The following is a 22,374-nucleotide window of genomic DNA, read 5'->3' on the forward strand; positions in this document are numbered from 1 at the left end:
TCCTTCAATTTCTTCTCCTATGAAACCTTCACCATAATTTCCTTTCCCTGGCACAATTAGTTGTCACTCTATTTTTAACCCACACCCTTCTTCACAACACCTCTCCTCTTTTTATAAACACCTCCATACCATTCATAATTATTTGGATTTTGTAAATAGTAGTCTAAAATATTGACCCCTTTCCAAATTCCCTTTTTGGTCGAGCTCAATTTGTCATTGTATTATCCATTTGATCTGCACTTTACATTGCTTTCATTAACTGCTAGACCATTTGATAGAGGTCTATTTGTCTTCCATCAAGTTAATTTCATCTTTCTCCATATTTATTTTTTATCTTAACACTACTTCTTGGACCGATACTCAAACCTTTACTTGTATCCTTCCATCTTTCATTTGGTGAATGACATTTTAAAATAATGGGATTTATATTGATTTTCATTTGGCTTTGGGTAGTGATATCACACATAAAGCAAGAGATCTATCCATTCATAATTTATGTCAACCTCCATCATTCACCACAACTTATTTCCTGGACCAAAGACTCCTATATTGGTTGAAGGATGCTGTCAATTTTGTGGAATTTGGCTTCATCCATTTTGTGCACATCCTACAATCAAATATGTATGTGTCTATCTATGCTTCCACATTTGCATTCATGTATGCTTGGGAAATTGCAACTACAACATCTGAATTGATGGATGTGCATGACCACCAGAGAGATGAGGCTAGATCTAACTTGCTTATCACAATTGAACGCATAGATACTCAACTAAAACAAAAAACTAAAATTTAAAACAAATAAAATGAAACAATTTTTTTTTGGGTGGTGCTAATTGGATATATGCCGAGGTTCTCTTGCAACAAACACGTTGGGTAAGAAATTTATGAGCATAGGCTCACAAAGTGGGGTTAAGTAGTCAAACTACCCTTCTAGGTTGTAAACAATCTACAATAGACCCCATTACTACTTTAGGTACATTAGAAGTCTTCTTCCTTTGCCTCTTCCAACACTTAGTTGGGATGCTTGCCAACCTCCTCCACCAAGTTTTCCCTCTTCTCCTCTTACCTTTCATGGACTCATTTCCACCACAATTCAACCTCCTCCACCAATAGCTCTCTCTTCTGCTCTTCCTTCTCACGGAATTCAATCTATCATAGACCGTCCTCCTCTACCAAAGACTCTCACCACTCTTCTACACTTCTGTGGGTTTTGACCTTCCATAAACCAACCACCTCCACCAAATCTCATTGATAAAATCCTGTACTGCTTCCACACACAAACATACTACATCTCCATACAAATTTGAAACTAGAAAACTCTTCATATCCACTAGCTTATGCAAATCAATGTTTTGATTACACAAATCAAAATTTACCTCTATTGTTGCAATGTCCTCTTCATCACCTCTAGATGCAATTGCAACGTCTTTGGGTAGCTAATCTTCTTTCTTTTTTTCTTTTCTCAAAATGATCTCATCTCCAAGAAATGTGTTGTCTTCATTAGCTCCTTGAATAACCTCTATTACAACTTCTACCTTCTATACTTCTTTCTCTTCCACTACCTCAATCTGCAAGTTATTTTCTCCTCCATCCCATTCTCCGCATTCAATCTCCAACTGACAATCCTCCATGACCTTGGTCTCCTCTTTCCTCTCTTCATTCATGTCGGCTTCTCTTTCTTCTCTCACATTTAGGTTGTAACTATTCTTCTTAAATAAGCTTCTCCATATCTCATAGCTCTCTTCCCATTAACATTCCAAAGACGCAATCACCATGAGCCTCCTCATGACCCACCTCATCCTCTTCTTTGGAATAATTCTTTCATCTACTACAATCTTTCTCACACATTCACTTTTCTTCACGACTTCAATCTCTCAATCAATCAAGACTTCACACAATTGTAATGATCCTTTTGATCCCTCCACAACCGCCTCACACTCACAAGTGCAAACTACCTCACATTTGGTGATCTATTCACATAACTCCACTCTTCACCCGTAGGTCCTAGCATAGGTTGCCTCATGTTTGATTCTCTACCTATGCACTTAGAACCTCTGGTTCTAATACCAAACAAAAACAAACCTCTTGCCTGCAACTTCAAAACCAACAATACACAAACATAGACTATTTTTTCTAAGATTTCTACACTTAGATTGCAATAAAGGAATACAATTTTGTTAATTAAATCTATGGACGCTATTATAGACATTAACCCTAAACAATTTAGTTCCATACCATACTTTCATCTTACCATTATTTGAAATTGCACCTCTACTATCTCACTATTTCCTCACACACATCGTTCAATTTCTCCTCTTACGTAACCTTCACCATAATCTCCTTTTCACAACACAATTAGTCTTCACTCTAGCTGCAACCCATACCCTTCTTCATAGCATCTCTCCTCTTTTTATAAACTCCTCCGCACCATTTCATAATTATTTAGCTTTTGTAAAATAGTAGTCCAAAGGATTAGTGCCTTTCCAAATTCCCTTTTTAGCTGAGCTCAATCTGTCATTAGATTGTCCATTCGATCTACACTTTACATCGCTTCATTCACTACTAGACCATTCAATAAAGGCCTATTTGTCTTCCGTCGATTTACTTTAATATTTCTCCATATTTATTTTTATCTTCACACTACTTGTTGGACCGATACTCAAACCTTTTCTTGTCTCCTTCCATCTATCATTTGGTGAATGACATTTGTAAACAATGGGATTTAAATTGATTTTGATTTGGGTTTGGGTAGCAATGTCTCACATAAAGCAAGAGACCTATTCGTTCATTATTTCTATCAACCCCCATCATTGTCCACAACTTCTTTCCTGAACCAAAGACTCCCATATTGGTTGAAGGATGATGAAAACATTGTGGAATTTTGCTTCATCAATTTTGTACATATCTTGCAATTATTTCAATCATAAGACAAAAATTCTATGAATTATTGTATCAAACAGTCTATGTGCCTATCTATGCTTTCACATTTACATTCATGTATGCTTGGGCAATCACAACTACAACATCTGAATTGATGGATGTCCATGACCACCAGAGAGTTGAGGTTAGATCTAACTTTCTTGTCATAGGTGAAGACAAAGATTGCCAGCTAAAATATAAAACCAAAATTTGAAACAAACAAACTAAAACAATCTATATTTGGTGGTGCTGATTGCATATATGCTCGGGTGCTCTTGCACCAAATTCCATTACTCTTATCCCCCTCCTTCACTGGAATTTGTTCTTTTTATAAAGATTTGTAATGTATTAGGGAAGAATTGACCAAAACATAACATAATGTCCTATGCAATGAAAATATCCTTTAAAACCAATGATGTTTCCCTAATGAACCTCCCTAGGAACAATACTCAAATATGTAATTTTGGAACACAATTCAATTATCGACACAAAATGCCAAAATAGGTCCCTTTTTGGGATAAATAACATGTTTGTAATTTACAATAAGGGAACCAAATACAACATTTGATACATGGAAATATTAGAATTACTAATACAAGGTTGTGAATACAATGTGGAGATTTTGTGCCCAATATGTGGTAGGACCTAGTAGAAAGTTGTAAGTGACGTTATTGTGTTGAACTATAACAATAACCATAATGAAGCTTTGTGGTGAGAAATGGAGTTTATGATAGGAGTAGAATGATCTTTTAGAAAACAAGGTTTTTGAAACATTTGTAGTATGATACGATGTAATATGCAAGAAATAGTATTTAATGTTTGGTAGGAAGAATGCTATGAATTCTTTCATAGTTGAGAATTTGGTCTTGTAGATTTTGACATAATGTTTATTCTTTGTGGAAAGTGCACTATTATCTTTTCCGATTCATGCTATTGTAGGTGAAGTGGTTATTGATGAATGTTTGCTGACAGTCTAGCTATCTATCAAAAACGAGTTTGACTAGTTCCAAAAAAGCCCCACATTTCTCTGCATTGATGTTTCAAGTATTGTAACTTGGAGGACATTCTTCTAGGTTTGTGCATTTTCTCAGTTCTAGTTTTATGTGTTTAAGTGTTCTACAAGAAGGTTATTAATGTTCTATTTAAGACTTTGTTTCTTGGTAGTTTGGCAATGAAGTATTCTATATCTATTTGTGTTTTGCCAAAATGTACATATGTGATAGTGAGAAAGAAGTGTTTGGGAATGTTGTTGCATATTCTAGGAATGTTTCTATGTGCTCCACATGGTTTTGGATGATCAGTTCAATGTTGCATTATGTTTGATGTTGACTTTCTGGGTAACTGTTGTAGTTTGGCTGACATAGGTTTTCAATCTAGATTGTGCTATGATTTGAATGATATGTGTCATCTTTGGAGAGTACATTGAGTTGTATATGGGTCCTACCTTTGGCATGTGGGGATCTATGTTGAGTTAATTAATTTGGATGACATGTTTTTAGACTTATTGGTTATGTGCTACATTGTTTATCTACACATTACCTTCTTGAAAATCTTAGTTGATGTGCGCCAATCTGTATATTGTTTGGATATACTTAGAGAAGTATAATATGAAATTTGAGGTTATCTCTATCTCCTAGGTTGGACCAAATTCACCACAATTGTGTTTGTTGGCTGACTTGATAGGACCTATGCTTGTCCCTTGTTTTGGCCAACCCAATTGATGTTTGTTACAAAGAAGATGGTATATATAGAAGATCAAATATGTGTAATAGTATAGGTGTGTGGTGAAGAATTGTATGATAAAGTGAAGTGCTAGTGCTTTCATCATCATCTTATTTGTAGAGCTATTGTGATGCGAAGATAGTGAAAGTTGTGGTGATTTTTGTTCGAGTTTGTTGCTTGTAACAAAGGTTCAAGAACAACTTCATAGTTGGAGAAAGACGTTGTTATTATAATTCAGATATTCAAATATTCATATATCTTGCCCTGGAGTAGTGAGCTTCAACCTGTAAGTCCTCTATATCTTTCCTTGGAGCATTGAGCTTCAGCCTGCAAGTGCTTGTGTATCTTGGCTTGGCAGAATGCATCTTAGCTTACAAATATTTTAGGTGGGAATGTGCCTCCTTGGTAGTGACCCTAAAATATATTTTAATCATTTCATATATTGAGTTGACTCTCACCGTGTTTTTTCCGTATTTGGGTTTTCCATGTAAATCTAGTGTTCTCTTGTGCATTGTGTTTCTCTGTTCTATGTTTCATTGTTGTTAATATAATTAAAGAAAAGTTGATAGTGTTTTGGAGATTTAAGTTTAAGTATAATGTTTTAAATAACCCGAGTGATTCATTGCCCCCTCTTAGTCCTAAGGTGTGTTCAACAATTGGTATCAGAGTCGAGTTCTCTCAAAGAAGCTTAATTTCTTAAGGTTCGTTCAAGATGGCACACAATGGATCATACATGATATCCAAGTTTGCTAGTATTAAATTTTCCTTCTATAAGTTGAGAATGGAACCGTATTTAAACTCTATGGGATATGGAATTTGGATGGTTACACTTTTGTTACTTATTCTCTTTCTACCCTGGATGAGAAAACTTGAACTGAACAAAGAAAAGAAGGGATTTGCATTCAAAATCAGTACAAAAGTAGAAGACGATGTTGATCTAGCTAATGACCTTGATGGAGGAGAAGTAAATCTTGTAAGAAGACTAAAGGAAGGTACCGACAAATACAAAATTAAGTCACCTCCAAAATGTTTCAATAGTTAAATAATTGGATATTTTACATGTAGATGTCCTTATAGAAAATAAATCAATAGAAGAGTAGATGGCAAAAATAATAGAGATAATTCTAAGAAAATTTTGTATTAAAAAAAAAGCCACTCATCTAATGATGAGGATTGTAGTAATTCAAGTGATGAAACACTATTTATGGAGGTAAAGTTGATGACGTTGAAGTAAGCAAGGAATCTAGAACTCCGTAGTCAAAGAAACATAATGAAAGATGATTAATAGTGTGGAATGCCCTTCATGAAAAATAAGAACTAAATGCATGGGTGATTGTCAGTGGATGCTCAAATCATATGAATGGTGATAAAATAAAATTCATTAGACTTGAAGAGTGGAATGGTGGACCAGTCAAATTTAGTGGTGAAGAGGTTGCTCAAATTTGTGGAAAGGACACTATTAAAATTGATGGAAAACATAAAATAGATGATGCTATTTATTTCAAAGGATTAAAACGTAATTTCCTAGTGTTAGTCAAATGTGCAGTAAATGATACAAGTTTAATTTTCATGAAAAAGGATGTGAAATCAGAAAAGGAAAATGAAAAGGATTAGTTGTAGAAGGAAAAAGAACTAGAAGCAATATTTATCATCTGAAGGAGGTCGGTCCTTTTATAGATCTAAATGTATTTGCTGAGAAAGGTCTTGCACCTAATCATATGGGAAATAGTATGGTGAATTATCAAAAGGATGATTACAAAATTGAAAATTAGAATGTTGATGATATGATGGATGACATGGATCCAGAAGGATGGGAATTTGATGGAGAAGTACATCTTAAAGAAGAAATTAAACGTGTCATCAATGATCTGGATACAACAAGAACTAGAAATGATGAATACAAGACTAATCTCAATAACGTAGGAAGGTTAATTATCGGTCTCAAGACTCAAGTTTCTGAAATCAATGAATGCAAAGAGAGGTTTAAGAAAGCTAAAGAGGATATAGTCAAATTGGAGATTCATATTGAAGAAGGAAAGAGATTGTTGATTGTCTAGCTACCAAACTGTATGATAGGTCTATGGAACACACTAATATTATAGAAGAGATTGTTGTCTTAAGAGAGGAGTTGAAGGGAAAAAGGAACAAATTTAAAAGAGCTTGAAATTTAGAGGTAGTAGCGGTTTGCTTGATGAAATGCTCAGTGTTAAAAAATCTCCTAAGGACCAGGGTGATCTTGGTTTTTTGAAAGGAGAATGCTCTATGATCGACAAAGGAAAAGAGAAAGTTCAAGAGAAACCTAAGAAGATGGGAGGAGATGCAAATGAATTTACACAAGTTCAGAATAAGAAGAACTTCAAAAGGTTAGTGCCTAGACAAAATACTCAAACTAGGTATATACTCAATTTTGTAATGGTAGTTTCTTTTATTTCAATAGATTTAGACATGGAGCTATTGATTGCATAAGCAAGTTGAATCTGAATCCATTTGAGTCTCTAAGATCTCAACCATTTAATGGTCAGTTCTATGTTTGCAATAAGTTTGGTCACAAGGACAATGACTACAAAAATAGAGGGATGAATAATAACAATGCTATGGGCTCCTATTCTTTCAATGGGTATTGATATTACCTACTATAACTATAATAAATGAGGACACATTGCTAAGTTATACAAAGGGAAAAAAATGGGTACTAAGAAGAAGATTGTTTTTGATTAGGAAAATAAAAAGATGAAGGAGATGTGGAAAAAGTCAGTAAAGGGATCCGTGCTTCTGCCTAGTGTAGAAGAGTCTACCGAAAAATTGAAAAGAAATTATAGAGATAAATGGAGTTATTCATTGCATATATTACACTCCCCTAAGATTTGGAGCTTCTCCTTGGGAAGATAATTGGCCAAGTGGTAAAAGATAGAGATATACATTGAGGTGAGTGGTGAGGATCTAGAGTAGGTTCTAGTAGGAAGTGTTTGATGAATCTCAAAGTGAGTTTAAGTGACAAAGGCATATGGTGTTTTGGTTCGCACTCTTCAACACATTAAGGAATCATCTTTCATATCAAAAGTCAAAATTACAATAATGAGAAGATGTTATACTCAAAATGGAAATTAGAGATGATTGTATACCCAATGAAGGCTAGTTCCTAAATGAAATGGAAAGAGAAGCATGCAAGTAACATTGCAGATATTAGATTATGCTATGGATTGATGAGGTCTACCCCTTATGGGGGTCATGTTATGGTTTGGTTACTGCTCTCAGGGGGAGCAAAAAATTGCAAGTTATTATTGATAGTGAGAACATGTATAAAGAGAGAGAAACGTGTAGAATGAAGAAAAACACAAGTAACTACCCTAATTAGGTGAAGACCCTTGACGTTTGTCCTTGATGTCAAAGAGGGAGAGAAAGTAGTATGTCATGTGTGTGTTGCCATCAATGAAAAAGGGGGGATTGTTCACAATTATTGTCATGATGTCTAAGTATTGTCATTGATGTCAACCCTCTATATGATATGTTGTATGATGTTGGTAGTTGTTGTCACTAATATAGAATGTAGTTAGAAGGACAAATGAAATGACTTGGTGTTGAGCTCATGGGTTGATTGAAAGATGTTGATATAGACGGATTATTGGTAGTTGTTATAATTGATAATAGAGTATGTTGCAGAAGAAGATTGTTGGTTGATGTCTTGATGAATTGGTGTTGCCATTAATGTTATGTTCAGTGTTGTGAATGCCAAATTGTGGAGAAATTTTGACTTTGTGTTAGAGCATATTTAGCTATTAGTTGCTTTTTTACAAATAGTTATACTTTTTTATTTTTTTCTTAAGTTCACATAGGAGTTCTTGCTTGTAATTAAGCATTTGTGCATCTAGTTTAGATAGAGTTGAGATTAACTTAGCTCCTCATTCTTGCACTTTCATTCTCCTAAATTTATCATAGGGTATCTTTGCATTTTCTTTATAAGCACGTCATTGTATAATTTTAATTCATTCTATATCATTTTCTTTTGAGTAATATAGCATTAATTTGTGTAGCTCTTCTTTGTGGAAGGTGTTTTTGTTTGCCTTTTGATCTTGCAGGTGTTTGTGTTGCAAAATTCAACATGGTATTAGAGTGTGGATTTGACAAGCCCCTTCTCAAGCTTTGAAGGTTTTCTTCCTCATAAGCATTGTAGAGTCACAAATTTCATTTTTTGTGGATTTGGTGGTGGGATTTTTCTTATTAGTTTTGGATTAAAAAAATCATCACTATCACATCCACAACATAAAAAAAACCCTAAGATCAATAGTCGTTTCGTCAAAATCGGAGCAATTGAAATTTAAGGTCAAATTGGATAAGGACATATTTTTTGAGGCAATTTATAGAGGTAGTAGAAAAATATAATTAGTGAGACTCATTTATTTTTGTTATATAGATGCATGCATACAATAGATAATCTTTATTAATTCATGATTGTTATTAATCTTAAATATTTTAACAATATTCAATAATATTGTCATAATTAGTTATTCAGTTATAACCACTTCGAATTGTTTAGTTAGAAAAACATCCATACTTGCAACAACTATTGTGTCTACTTATTTGTCACTCATAGCCATTGCTATGTCCACTTTTATGTCACTCACAGAGCCACCTACATACACTACTGTGTTAGTTAGTTTCCACTTTGCTTTGTTTATGTTTTCATAGATGTGTGTCTTCTTTTTTTATGCAATGAAAGAAACTTGGGAATCCTTTGTTGCCCATACAATACCAATACCATCTTTGAAGATACATCCCTGTTCAAAAACTAAATGAGCCTCCACTTAGGTCATACAGTTACCCCATTGAACACCTCAAATGGGTTGTGTGCATGATAAATTGTACCAACTAATTGAACATAGTAGAGATGAGTCATTTTTGGTGAAGGTTAAGGGCTCTTGCATTTAGGATTATTTTCAGTCATTTACTTTTAAGTAAATTCCTTTTTGTTACCTTTTTCTTAGTATAGGTGTTGTATTTAGAATTAGGAATCAAATTTTTAATTCGTACAAACTTTTTTTTTACTAACAAGTTCATGACGATAGCCTACAATCTTGACACTTCCATTGCATGCATCAACAGAGGGACACTAGAGGGAGGTTTCTTCCCTACAAAAGTACTGTTGAAGATTCCTTGGCTTCAATGGAGGGGACAAAAACTTCAATAGTTTTAACGGAGACATCAAAAGATCCATTCAACGCTTATACAAATCCAACATCTTTTGATAACATTCAAGAAGAGCCTACTCTAGAGCGTTCAAAAGAGATAACACCTACATTAGGTGATGTTGAGGTAGAAAATCCCGATGAACTAGTCACTTTTGCATTCCCAAGTACTAACCAAGAGAGGGCTACACAATTAAAGAATATACCTCCAAATGCCCTCCCAAACTTTTATGGCTTGGTCATTGAAGATCCTGATGCACTCATATTTGAGTTTGATGTACTTTATAGAAGTTATGACTATGTAACTGATGCTCACCACTTAAAGATAATCCATCTACCTTGAAGGACTCAATAATAAGATGGTTTATGGGGATGGGAAGCAATGCAATTACTACTTGGGTAGCCATGAAAGAAAAGTTTCTATGTAAGTATCATGATTATTGTAGGGGTGGAGATACAAGGAAGATATTTTTCAGATGTCTCAAAGAGAAGATGAACCCCTTGAAGACTATATAGATAGGTTTCAATTATGTTTGAAGAAGTCCAAACAAAATAGGCTTACTCCAAAATCTTTGAAATTGGTTTTTCTTAGGGGAGTAAATGAACAGTGTATTGATGCACTCAATTTGATGGCGGGATATGATATCATGCAAGCAAATTTTGATGACATGTGCAAGTTTGGCAAGGAATTATTTGATGTCCACCTTAAGAAAGGATAGAAGATATTGGTTGCTTTCTACTTCCAAGGCATCTACTAGTTTCTCAAGAGTAGAACTAAGTAACCTAATATCTAATATGAAAGAAGATATCATAGATCACCTAGGGAATCTGTTGGATACTCTTTACCTTAAAAGGAAAGAAGAAGAAGATGATATCCTTGCAAAATATTGCCCTCATTGTAGACAAAAACAGTCCAACTGCATATGTACAAAGATCATTGCCATTTCTAAATAGAAGCTAATCTGTCCAGAATTTAAAGCATAATGCAAGCCATGGAATCCAAGGTAAGGTATACCACCAAAACCATTATCTTTTAATCCTTCATTTCCTATGGTTCAATAGAATGCTACAAATTAGAATTTTTAGCCTTGGAACATGATGCAAAACCCTCAATAGCAAGGAAATACATCAAACTAGATTCCTCAATAGGGCTGTTGGCCACCCCAAAATAAAAAATATCCCTTATAATCAGTGGCAGGGTGCTCAAAATCCGTGGTCTCAACCATGACATGGAAATCTACAATGGTAATGGTTTGGTGTTACCTACTCGCAACAACCAGCCATTATCACCAGTCATAACATACCTGGATTTGCTCCACCAAGAGCTCCTCAGTTTCTTGCTCAACTAGCACCTAATCCTAATAATAAGCCTTTCCAACAAGCTTATGTAAATGAGGGAACTCAATACCCAACCTATATGGTTAAGTGATGTACATTTATGCTCAGGTAAGACTCTTCTTGGTCCTACCATACCACAAACTACAAATTTTTTTGATGATGAACTAGTGATAGGTCTCACTAACCAAGAACCATTGGAGCAACTACATACATATGAAGAATCCCTTAATAAGGACCCACCTTTTCTTGAGAGATTAGCCACACAAAAATATCCAATATAATATAAATTTGATCTCTTAGGATAATTGAAAAATGTATGTCACAATACCTCTCCTCCAAGCTATTAAAGATGTTCTAATTTACAACAAAACCACTAGAGAGTTATATCTGAGATGGCCTAGTCAGAAGAGACAAGACCCTAAGATAGTCCATGTCATTAGACAGTTGGATGAGATTATGTTACGAATTGTAGTAGTCCCAAAATATTTATATCCATGGAGTCTAGTTGTTGATGTAAGCATTAAGGGGACATTTATTTAAAATGCATTGATATAACAAGAAGCCGATGGATGAGTTACAACTGGATAATATTCAACCAACACCAATAGTGCCGTAGTTAGTAGATGGGTCCATTGTGAAGCCATAATGGGTGATTGAACATTTGTTGATAACCGTAGACTCATGTGATTACCATGCTAATTTTATAGTTTTTCAACCTAAGGTCCATGTCGAGGGATATCCATTGATTTTGGGAAGAGGTTGGCAACTGTTGACACCTTTATTGGCTGTCAATTAGGAAGTATTTCCATTTCCATAAGAGACAAACCCAAGAAATTGGTACTATATCGTCCATCTCAACCTCATTTAGATCTAGAACGTACTGTTTGGCCTACTATGGATGACGATGAAAAATATTCTCTACACAATCTCATGGTGATAGAAAAAATTCCTGTGATGGAATCCCAATATGAAGATGTTATCCTTTCTAAGATTATACAAAACTTGTATGGCCTTGACCCTAGGCAAGAAGAATTTATGTCATGTCTTGTCTTTTACATAGCTTTTTTCCATATGAAGATTCTACTAAATCATCCATGATGACTAATGTGTTTCTTAATGATTGTAGCCTAAACATAGTTGGTCTTGATATTACCTTTGTTTCAATTGTTTATAGTCCAATAGAAATGACTTCAGGAAGAACACTCAACATCGACAATAAAATCACAACACAACAACATACTACACTATTACAAAAACTACAAACTCACACTTCTACATTTGCATGGGACTACTAAGCCATGGGAGAAATTGATCCAAATATCTGTATGCATACAATTTGCATCAATGAAGGATGTATACCAGTCAGACAACCATAGAGGTGTATGAATCCAACACTTAGAGAAATAGTAAAAAATGAGTTGGAAAAACTTCTTGATGTAGGATTTATTTATCCTATCTCAGATAGTGAGTGGTTTTCACCATTAGTGATTATGCCCAAAGTAGGAGGCAAGTGGTGAGTGTGTGTAGATTACAAGGAATTGAAAACTGCCACACGTAAAGATCACTTTCCAATCCCTTTCATTGATCAAGTCCTCGACTCATTGGGAAACTTTATCTCTGCCAATGGGATTTGAGTTGATCCAACCAAGATATCTATTATCTCAAAAGTACCATTTCGATGAAATCGATAGGATGTTAGAATCTTTGTGGGACATTCTTTATACTACACATGCTTCATTAAAGATTTCAGTAAGAGGTGTACAAATCCAACACTTAGAGAAATTGTAGTACCCCTGCCCTAATCAGATTTGTAAAACCGGTTTGACCTTGGTTGATTTACCATGATGTAATGTTATAGTCAGATATTATGGTTATTGTGCGTACCTGTAAATGTGTTTTTGCATCAATTCTATGTAAGTTTATTTGTTCTTATGATTTGTGTTATTAATCTCGGGCTAACACTTTCATTAAATATATATGTATGCATGTGTGGCTCATGGTTGCAGGAGATTGTAGGTATGGTACCACATAGGTATGAGGTTCATCTCCACCTGGATTAGCAAGTTTGAGTGTACCTCATCAGCCCTAAGAGATTGGATTAGGTGGTTGTAAGGCCCTCATTTTATCCTAGTCGTGCTCAAGTGAGCGTCGTCAGTCATCCATCAATTCCCCTTTGGTTGGGTATGCAGGTTGTGTATCTGGTTGGCTTTCTTGGGTTGTGTGTTTTGCGTGTGGTAAAATTGAGTATTTAATCCTTAGTATTTAATTTGATTACATGTGTTCTTTTATGCATTAGTAAATTAAGGGACTAAATTAAATAGGACCCCTTTTGTGTGATTGATCATTAATTAGAATTGGTCAATTCATGTTTGTAGCAAGTTTGATTAAATGGTTAATTTTAAATGATAAATTTATTCAGTATATGCATTTTGAAAGGAAAGGTTAAATTGTATTCGAAAATAGAAATAATTTACCCCCTTTGGCATTTTGAAATAAAAATGTTAGTTGTAATTAAATTAAGAAAATCATTTTGAGAAGAAAAGCAAGTTTAACATATTTGAAATAGTTTGAAAAGAATGATTTTTCATTTTATTTGGAAGAAAGTATTTTAAATCCAAAAATAAGAATTTTTGTCAAACATTTTCCATTTAACCTAGGTTTGGAAAATATTTTTTGGAGATGATTTTTGGGAATAAAATTTTTGGGATTTCAAAGGAGAAGGATTTTCTTGAGTTTGTAGGTTGGGCTCTTCATCAAATCTTTCCAGGATTGCTGAATAAGGTAGGACTCTTGTTTATCTCTTTGGTTTCTTTGCTAAATAGAGATTGTATTGATTTTGAAGGTTTCTGGTTGTGTATGTTGAAAAACCCATATATTTTGGGGAAAATGTTTAATCTCAAATTCAAACCCTCCTTGCCTTCTTTCCCAACCTCCAGATTAAATTTTGGTTGCTCAAATTGTTTTTAAAACCAAAAATTGGGGTTGGTTGTTCCTAATAAATTTGTTTAAAACCCCATGTGAATGTTTTCTAATTCAAGCTTTTAATTGGAAATTAGTTTGGGGTTTGGCAGATTGGTTGAATACATGTGTGTAAACCAATGCTATTTACCCAAATATGGTATTTGGATGGAGAGATTTGCCTATATATATATATATATTTTATTGGTGTCGTGTTTGGGCATGGGGAGCAAAGGCTCTACCCACAACCCCATGGAATTCCATGGCTGTGGAAACCATAGACCATGGAGACCACGACCTGTGGCTCCATACCGTGGAGACCACAGCCTGTGGTTCCACGCTGTGGAGACCACAACCCATGGAAACCACGACTGTGGTAACCACAACCCATGGAAATCATAGCTGTGGTAACCACAACTTGTGGTAACCACAGGTGTGGGGGCCACTTTGTGACATTAAAGCAAAAATATTAAGTTTTGTTTTTAAATGTTTTTTTATTATTTGTTATTAATTTATAAATTAATATATATATTATTAATTATATATTAATTTCTAATTATTAATTAATGTATATTTTTAAATATATATTAATTGCTGTAATTTATAAATTAATGTATATTATAAATTATATATTAATTGCCATTATTTATTAATGTATTTTTAAATATATATTAATTGCTGTTTAATGATGAATTTATTAATTAAGGTATATATATACTAATTAATATCTTTAGTTTGTATATTTGTTTAAATATATGCAAGGAAATTTTATTTCATTGGAAAAATGAATATCTATTTTAGTTTCCTTTTTAAATGAATATTTCCAATTTTTGAAAGTATATGCTTGTTTTGCAGATATGAGAGTGGTTTATTTATTTCGAAAAAGAATGAGAATGATGTTTTATTTTGAACAATAAATATCATATCTTAGTTGATTAATGTATATTTGATTTTATATCATTGTGTGTTCTGCATATATTATAATTATATTCATGTGATTTTTGGTTGGAAACTCATGATGAAGTATTTATATTATTTTATGATGCAAATTGAATTATAGTGAGTTAGTAAACCACGAGCGACATGTACCTAGAAAAGGTAGACAAATCACAATCAATTAGATCTATTAAACAATATGGAAAAAGATTGTCATTTTTCAAATTTATGCCTATGCATGTTTAATTTTCTGTATTCGCATTTGATTAAGAAATGGCAAGTCTTGGATTGTGATTGTTGGATATTGTCATATGTTTAGTTTGGAATCTACTTATATCCTTGATCTCGAGTATTGACTATTTTCATGTGATTGTTTGTATCTGGTCATGTCCATCCATGCGAGTGTTGGGTGTCGTTATGTGTTTGACTGTAGCTAGTCATGTCTCTAGTCAGAGAACCATCAGTCAATGCACCTCGTATGAAGACTTGTTTGGCCAAGTGGGTATTCCTACCATATTGAACTCCGTATGCTTGTCCTAGTGTATTCCTTGGTTTAGGAGTTTCATAGGATTATGGTCCAGTGTCATATGGGAAAGTGGCTTTTGAGTGGGGGTTATGCCCAAAGTGGTTGCAGGGTAACCCATCGAAAGTGTGTCTAAATAAGTGATAAACTAATAGAATATTAGAGAGTTTAGTTAATGAATACACTAAGTAAGATAATTGTGCCTCACACATGGGATGAGGGCTAGTACAAACTCGACATGCAGTGAGAAGGCCTGAAATGGCATACCAACAACCTTGTCTTCACGAAAGGATGTGTTGGGTCCACATGAGACTTGGATGGGCCGGAGGTTTAGGAAAGGTTGCCAAGGTAACCCAGTAGATGGGGCCAGGACCTATAGATACCTGCCAGGGTAGCCATACCAAGTTATGTGATGACACTTGTCCCTTATGTTCACTAGTGTGCAGTTTCTGTGGTCTTTGTTAGGAACACTGTTGTGGAGTCATATCTGGTTGTTTATGCCCTTGTGAGAACCTGATATTCATGTTAGACCATGGGTTTCTTATGATGGGTTGTGAGGACTTAGTTTCACGGGTGCTCCAGTTGTTCTTTTGAGACTGCTTCTTATCATGTTTAGATAGATCCTTTTCCTTTTCTGGGATCATTCATGTATCTATTGGACCGATGTGATCATATGTATTATTGGTTTATGTATGCCTTGATGGAAAGATGTAAATGATGTGAACCTTTTGTATTCTTCACCCTATTATTTACTAGATGGGTCCTGCAGTTGAGTAGACCCGGAGATGTAGCCCACTAGGGGTGAACTTTGATATCATTTCGGTGTTATGTGGTGTTTGTGTTCTTCTGTTCCTTTTTACTTAGCATGTATGGATGGCTTTATGGTTTAAATGTATAATGTTGATTAGATGATGTTGATCTTAAATGCATGTATGTAGTCATCTTATTAAATATAGTAATTTGGATCATGAAACATGTAGGCTGGTATCATGGAAAGTATTCATTAGTTTATAATGCAATTAAAGTATGTAAGGAAATTAGATGCATGGCATATGTTTTAATGTAAGATTGGACGAATTGTATGGTTAAATTGTAATGGATGAACTTATCTTGTTATCTATATTTTTAACTTACCGAACAAATTTATCCTTTGTTTAAAGTATTATCATGTCATTAAGTTAATCAACTTAATTGGTTTAATTAGTGTGAGTTGAGGTAAGTGTTGAATCAAGTAATCACGTTGGGAAACTCCTTAGGTGTCAGTTAAGTCTTTCGTTGTGTAATATGAACTTAATGATAATTAAATGTATCATTATTCTATTTTAACTTTAAAAAAAATAAATTTTTTCTCTCTATTCTTGTGTTTTAGATTTATCCCTTCGGGGTTTCCTGGCGGGGCATTACAGAAATAGTCAAAGATGAGTTGCAAAAACTTCTTGATGCAAGATTCATTTATCCTATCTCAGATAGTGAGTGGTTTTCACCATTAGTTATTGTGTCCAAAGTAGGCTGCAAGTGGTGAGTGTGCATGGATTACAAGGAATTGAAAACTGCCACACTTAAAGATCACTTTCCAATCTCTTTCATTGATCAAGTCCTAGACTCATTGGCTAGTAAAAGATATTTTTCTTTCCTTGATGGCTTTAATGGTTACAATCAGATTAAAATTTCTCTTCAGGATCAGGATAAAACAATGTTTACATGCCCTTGGGGAATATATGCCTACTCAATACTCACATTTGTCCTATGTAATACACCAACCACTTTTCAAAGAGTTATTATGAGCATATTCACTGATTTTGCACATGATATTATGAAAATATATATGGATGACTTTACAACTTATGACAACAACTATGATGAAGCATTGAAAAATTGGGAGAAGGTACTATGAAGATGTGAAGATCACAACCTTTCTCTAAGTTATGGAAAATGTTTTATGATGATGGAGAAAGGGGTTGTATTGGGAAACTTTATCTCTGTGAATGGGATTCAAGTTGATCCAACCAAGTTATCCATTATCTCAAAAGTACCAATTTCATGAAATCAATGAGATGTTAGAAGCTTCGTGGGACATGCTTTATACTACAAATGATTCATTAAAGATTTCAATAAGCTAGCTTCACCATTGTTTACTTTGCTAACAAAGGATTCAGAATTTGATTGGACTTGCACTTGTTAGATAACATTTGAAGCCCTTAAGTCTACCCTCACATGGGTACCAATGCTTAGAGGACCTAATTAGAATGTACCTTTTCATATTCATATTGACACATCTGAATTTTTTGTTGGAGTAATATTGGGGAAAAAATAAGGTAACCTTGAGTATGCTATTTATTATATTAGTAAAAACCTTCAAGGTGTTGAGGATAACTATACAATTATAGAAAAGGAGATGCTTGTTGTAGTATATGCTATTAACAAATTCAGACATTACATCACTGATTATCCTATTTTTATTCACATTGATCATGCATTGATTCATTATCTAATGAATAAACTAGTGGTTACATGCAAGCTTGTTCAATGGCCAGCCTTACTCCAAGAGTTTGAAATCACCATTATTGACAGGCCAGGCAAGGCCAATGTTGTTGTGGAATTTCTCTCTTGATTGAAAAATCAAACTGAGGAAGAGGTGGTGGATGACTCATAATGAACATCTCTTTGCCTTATCAATTTATTCACAATGGTATGTAAAAATTTCCAACTATCTCGTTGTAAGTCGTACACCCCCAAATTTATCTCCTAGAGAAAAAGGGTAGTTGGTACATCATAGCCTATCCTACTCTTGGATAGATGGACATCTATTCTATATAGGGTCTGACAATGTAATGAGGAGATGTATGAGAGAGGATTAAACATATGATATACTAAAGGCTTGTCATGATGAACCTTGTGGTGGACACTTTGTTGCAAAAAGAACTGCCATCAAGATACTCAATTCTAGATATTATTGGTCTACTATACACAAGTATGTAGTTCACTACACCATGATGTGACCATTGTTAAAGAATGGGTAGACCTACAAGGAGTGATGAAATGCCACTACACCCTCATATTTCTTTGGCACCATTTGCTAAACGAGGCTTAGATTTCATTGGGCCTATTGTAGTAGCATCAAATGGTAAATCCTACATCTTTCTATGCACTAATTATTTAACAAACTGGGTGGAAGTTAAAGCTTTAAGGAACACTAGAGATGTGAAGGTATTGTTGTTCTCAAATTCTTATTCCCCCTAAAACCCCTTATAATAAAATAATAAACTCTGTCTGCAAAAGAGAAATCAAGGAGAAGGAAACTTCAGAGCAACATATGACAAGGTTTGATGAACCTTCTACACTTCGAACGTATCCAAAGTTCAGGCGGGTATACCTTATGTGAGTTGACTTCACACTTTTAAAAGACAGATCCACAGTAAACCAGTCTAAAAACCAATGAATCTTATCACCTCAAAACTAACTAAAACAAAGAAAGAAAACTTATGCTCATGTTCAGTATCGACCTACAAGATATGTAAAAGATAACCACAATAGATACCAGTGCCTTATCCAGGCCACAGAGTCATCTAAGTTTAAACAATAATCTCACAATTAAACATATCCATACATCCCATCACCTCGACTTTTATAAACCCCACATATGCCTGACATACATACGAATTTACCCTCATCAAACTAGATAGAATTCATCATATTCAAAGTCTCCCACAAGGAATTTACAGATAGAAATGATTCCTACATATTTAATTCCCCTCCTAAAGAGAAAAACTAAGAAATGCTTCTATTTAAGATTGCCTTACAACCCATACTCAAATGAATAACCCTAGATTACTCAAATTGAAAACAGTAAATATTTGCAAGCACAATTGAAGACAACACAAATTCTAGGCTCAAAGTTGATGGTTTGTGTATTGATATTAATTCAGAAAATATTACAAAAACACTTGAATGTTCTCCATAAGACTTAGAAAAAAGCTCAGATAAGTTTCTGCTGCGTTTCCATACAATTTCTTGTGATCTCTTTTTCAACAGTCATGGTATCCATTTATAACAACATGGATGCATACAAAGCTTCAGACTTCCCTAGGAAAATTTGTTACAACTATACTTTGTTTCAAAAAGCAGTTACAAGTCTCTTTTTGTCTTAGCGGCCTTTTTAGTTGGTAACTCTTCTACAATATCTTTTAACTATCCTGGGGCATCTTCCAATTGTTCTGGAGCATCTTCTTCTTGCACCACATATTTTTTGGATCACTCTTGAAAAACATCATCGGTAGGCCATGAGTAACCAATAATCTTTTTCTTCAACTTTAATAACCTTTTCAAGAGTTCCTTATTTTCCACACTTCTGACTCCAAGAAACCATAATGTGATTTGATCTTTTCTATTTCCTCAATTTTTTTAACAAATAGTGAGTTGTTATCTTTATTAACTATTTCATTTACCCTTAGAGACAAATTAGCTCCTAACTCATCCAACCATACCTATTTGTCCTTTATTTGATTTTGGTTGACAAAACCTCCACGAAACAGTTCAAATTTGTGCTCAATATACTCTTTTCTATATAAGTTAGCCTTCCTTTCCACATTGGCTTTCCCTTCTGCCAGCTTTGTTAAATCTTTGGTTAATTCACATGTGGATTTAATAATGGCATTGGATCCAGCTTCATCATAAGATACACACATGAATTCTAAATCTACTTCCCTCGGGATCCACTTATTTAGAATAGACTCTAAAATGGCCTTGTCCGCATTTAACTAACAAAGAGTGTCAAAAATTCTCTTCATATTGATATGTATTGTGGGAGCATCAATGGTATCAACAAAACTCAAAATTGTAGCCTTTATCTTCTCCTCATACTTATTTGCAAATAAGGCCTGAGCCTGTTTCAACTTCTCCAATTCATGTTGATAAGTCTTAGCTGGTTGAAAACTAGAAGGCATAGGAGAAGGTGGGAATTCTATGATGGGACTAGTAGGAGGAGGTCTTGCTGGAGATGAAGAGATTGCCAAGGTAGAGGACTCACCTCCTTGGTATTGTCCCATCAACTGACTTTGAAGTTTGGAAATGATAGTGTCCTTGCTGGCTACCTCCTTCTTTGCTTCATCATAAGCCTTTAGAACTATCTCCAATTTGATTTGAAGATCAGCCTTTTCTTTTGCTTCCTTCTCTGCTACTGCTATATTGAACTTAGCAGTCTCCAAAACAGTACTAGCTGCTTCCACCACCCCTGTGTCCTGGACTCTCCTGACTATCATTCCTCCTAGGAGATTAGACTCTGAGGTGTCCTTCCTTCTTCTACCCTCATCTCTTTTAAGGGACCACATTACCAGAGAGGCATCATCTTTACTAAATACCATTCCTTTCATTGGCTTGGTTCCCTTTTTGACCGCTTCCAGGACCAATGCATCAGCTATATCCCATTTAGGGAGAATTAGCACACTGGCTTTTGAAACCATTTCCCTTCCAGCCTTAGGAGTGATGGCTTTGAATTCAACCATCATTTCTTGTTTGACCTCTTCTTCTATTGAATTTGTATATTTATGAGGCTTTTCACTTGTTCTTTTTGCACATTTGATCTTAAACTAATCAATATTCTGTTTCCAAAGAAACTACATAAAAGCACCTGAGGCAACAAAATTGTTGTCAGCTAGGAACTCTTCACTAGCTTTCTTGACAATGATGTCCAACTCTTTTCCTTGTAGCTCACCATCAGTTATGTCCATTTCAACACTGGGTGGGTCCTCTGGCATTCCTTCCTGAGTCTCATTGTAGGTGTATGCAATTTCACCTAGACTCCCTAATTGTAATAATTATTCCGCCACAACTTGCTCATCTCCTATATGAATTGGGGACTGAGAGGGAGAGTACTGAGGGTCATCGGATTCAATTTCTTTTCCTACCCTCTACCTTTTTGGTGAATCCCAAATCTCTATAATATCTTCAATGGCCCTCTTCCCTTTGGAAGTAGAAGGTTCACCTGACACTGGCATCATCACAGTGTATTTAGATTTTTTCTGCATTATATAGTTACCTGGTGGAATAGCCTTAGCAAAGGCAGGCTTGGATAGGACCAATTTAGCCCTATCAGGATCATTCTACATTATGGCCTCTCTCTTCTCCTTCAGGGTTTGCATTAAATCCTCAAAATAAAGAATCAAGAATTTAATATTTTCCTCAAATGGGGTAAAACTGGAAAGAGGATCATAGCTAGAATCAAATTGGTGGATGAAGTCAAGGGCTCTCTTGTAGGCAATCCAATTCTCCTTCCTTAGCTCCTGCTCATCTAGACTAAATTCATTCCTGATCAAATCTTCAGGAAATTGAAATTGATGAGGCCTGATCTTACATACTGCCCTCTTTCTGAACATGCCGTTGAAGAAATCTTCAGGGTTGACACAACTTGATACTGTAGTTGATAACATGTATGGTGTAAATAATTCTTCAAAATACTTCCATCCACCTTTGGTTATTACAAAATGATGAGCCATTGTGATGGTTGGGAAAATTTTCCCTTTACCCCTATTGGTCAACTCGGCTCCCTGCACTCCACCAATCTGTCTCAACACCTTTGCAATCCTTATCTTCAATGGAAGTTGATAAGGCAGTAAGTAGGGGGTTCCCCTGAAACCATATACTCTCAAAATAGTAGAGACTAGATACAAATACATATCTCCCCAGCTATGAACAATCTTTATGTCCTCTGCAAACTCTTTGGGCCTAAGGAATTCCAAGAGAGCCTTGGGAATCCTAGGGTTTTCTGCACATAAAAACACTCTAATCTTAGATGAAAAG

Source organism: Cryptomeria japonica, chromosome 5 (assembly GCF_030272615.1).
Source record: "Cryptomeria japonica chromosome 5, Sugi_1.0, whole genome shotgun sequence".
Taxonomy (NCBI): domain Eukaryota; kingdom Viridiplantae; phylum Streptophyta; class Pinopsida; order Cupressales; family Cupressaceae; genus Cryptomeria; species Cryptomeria japonica.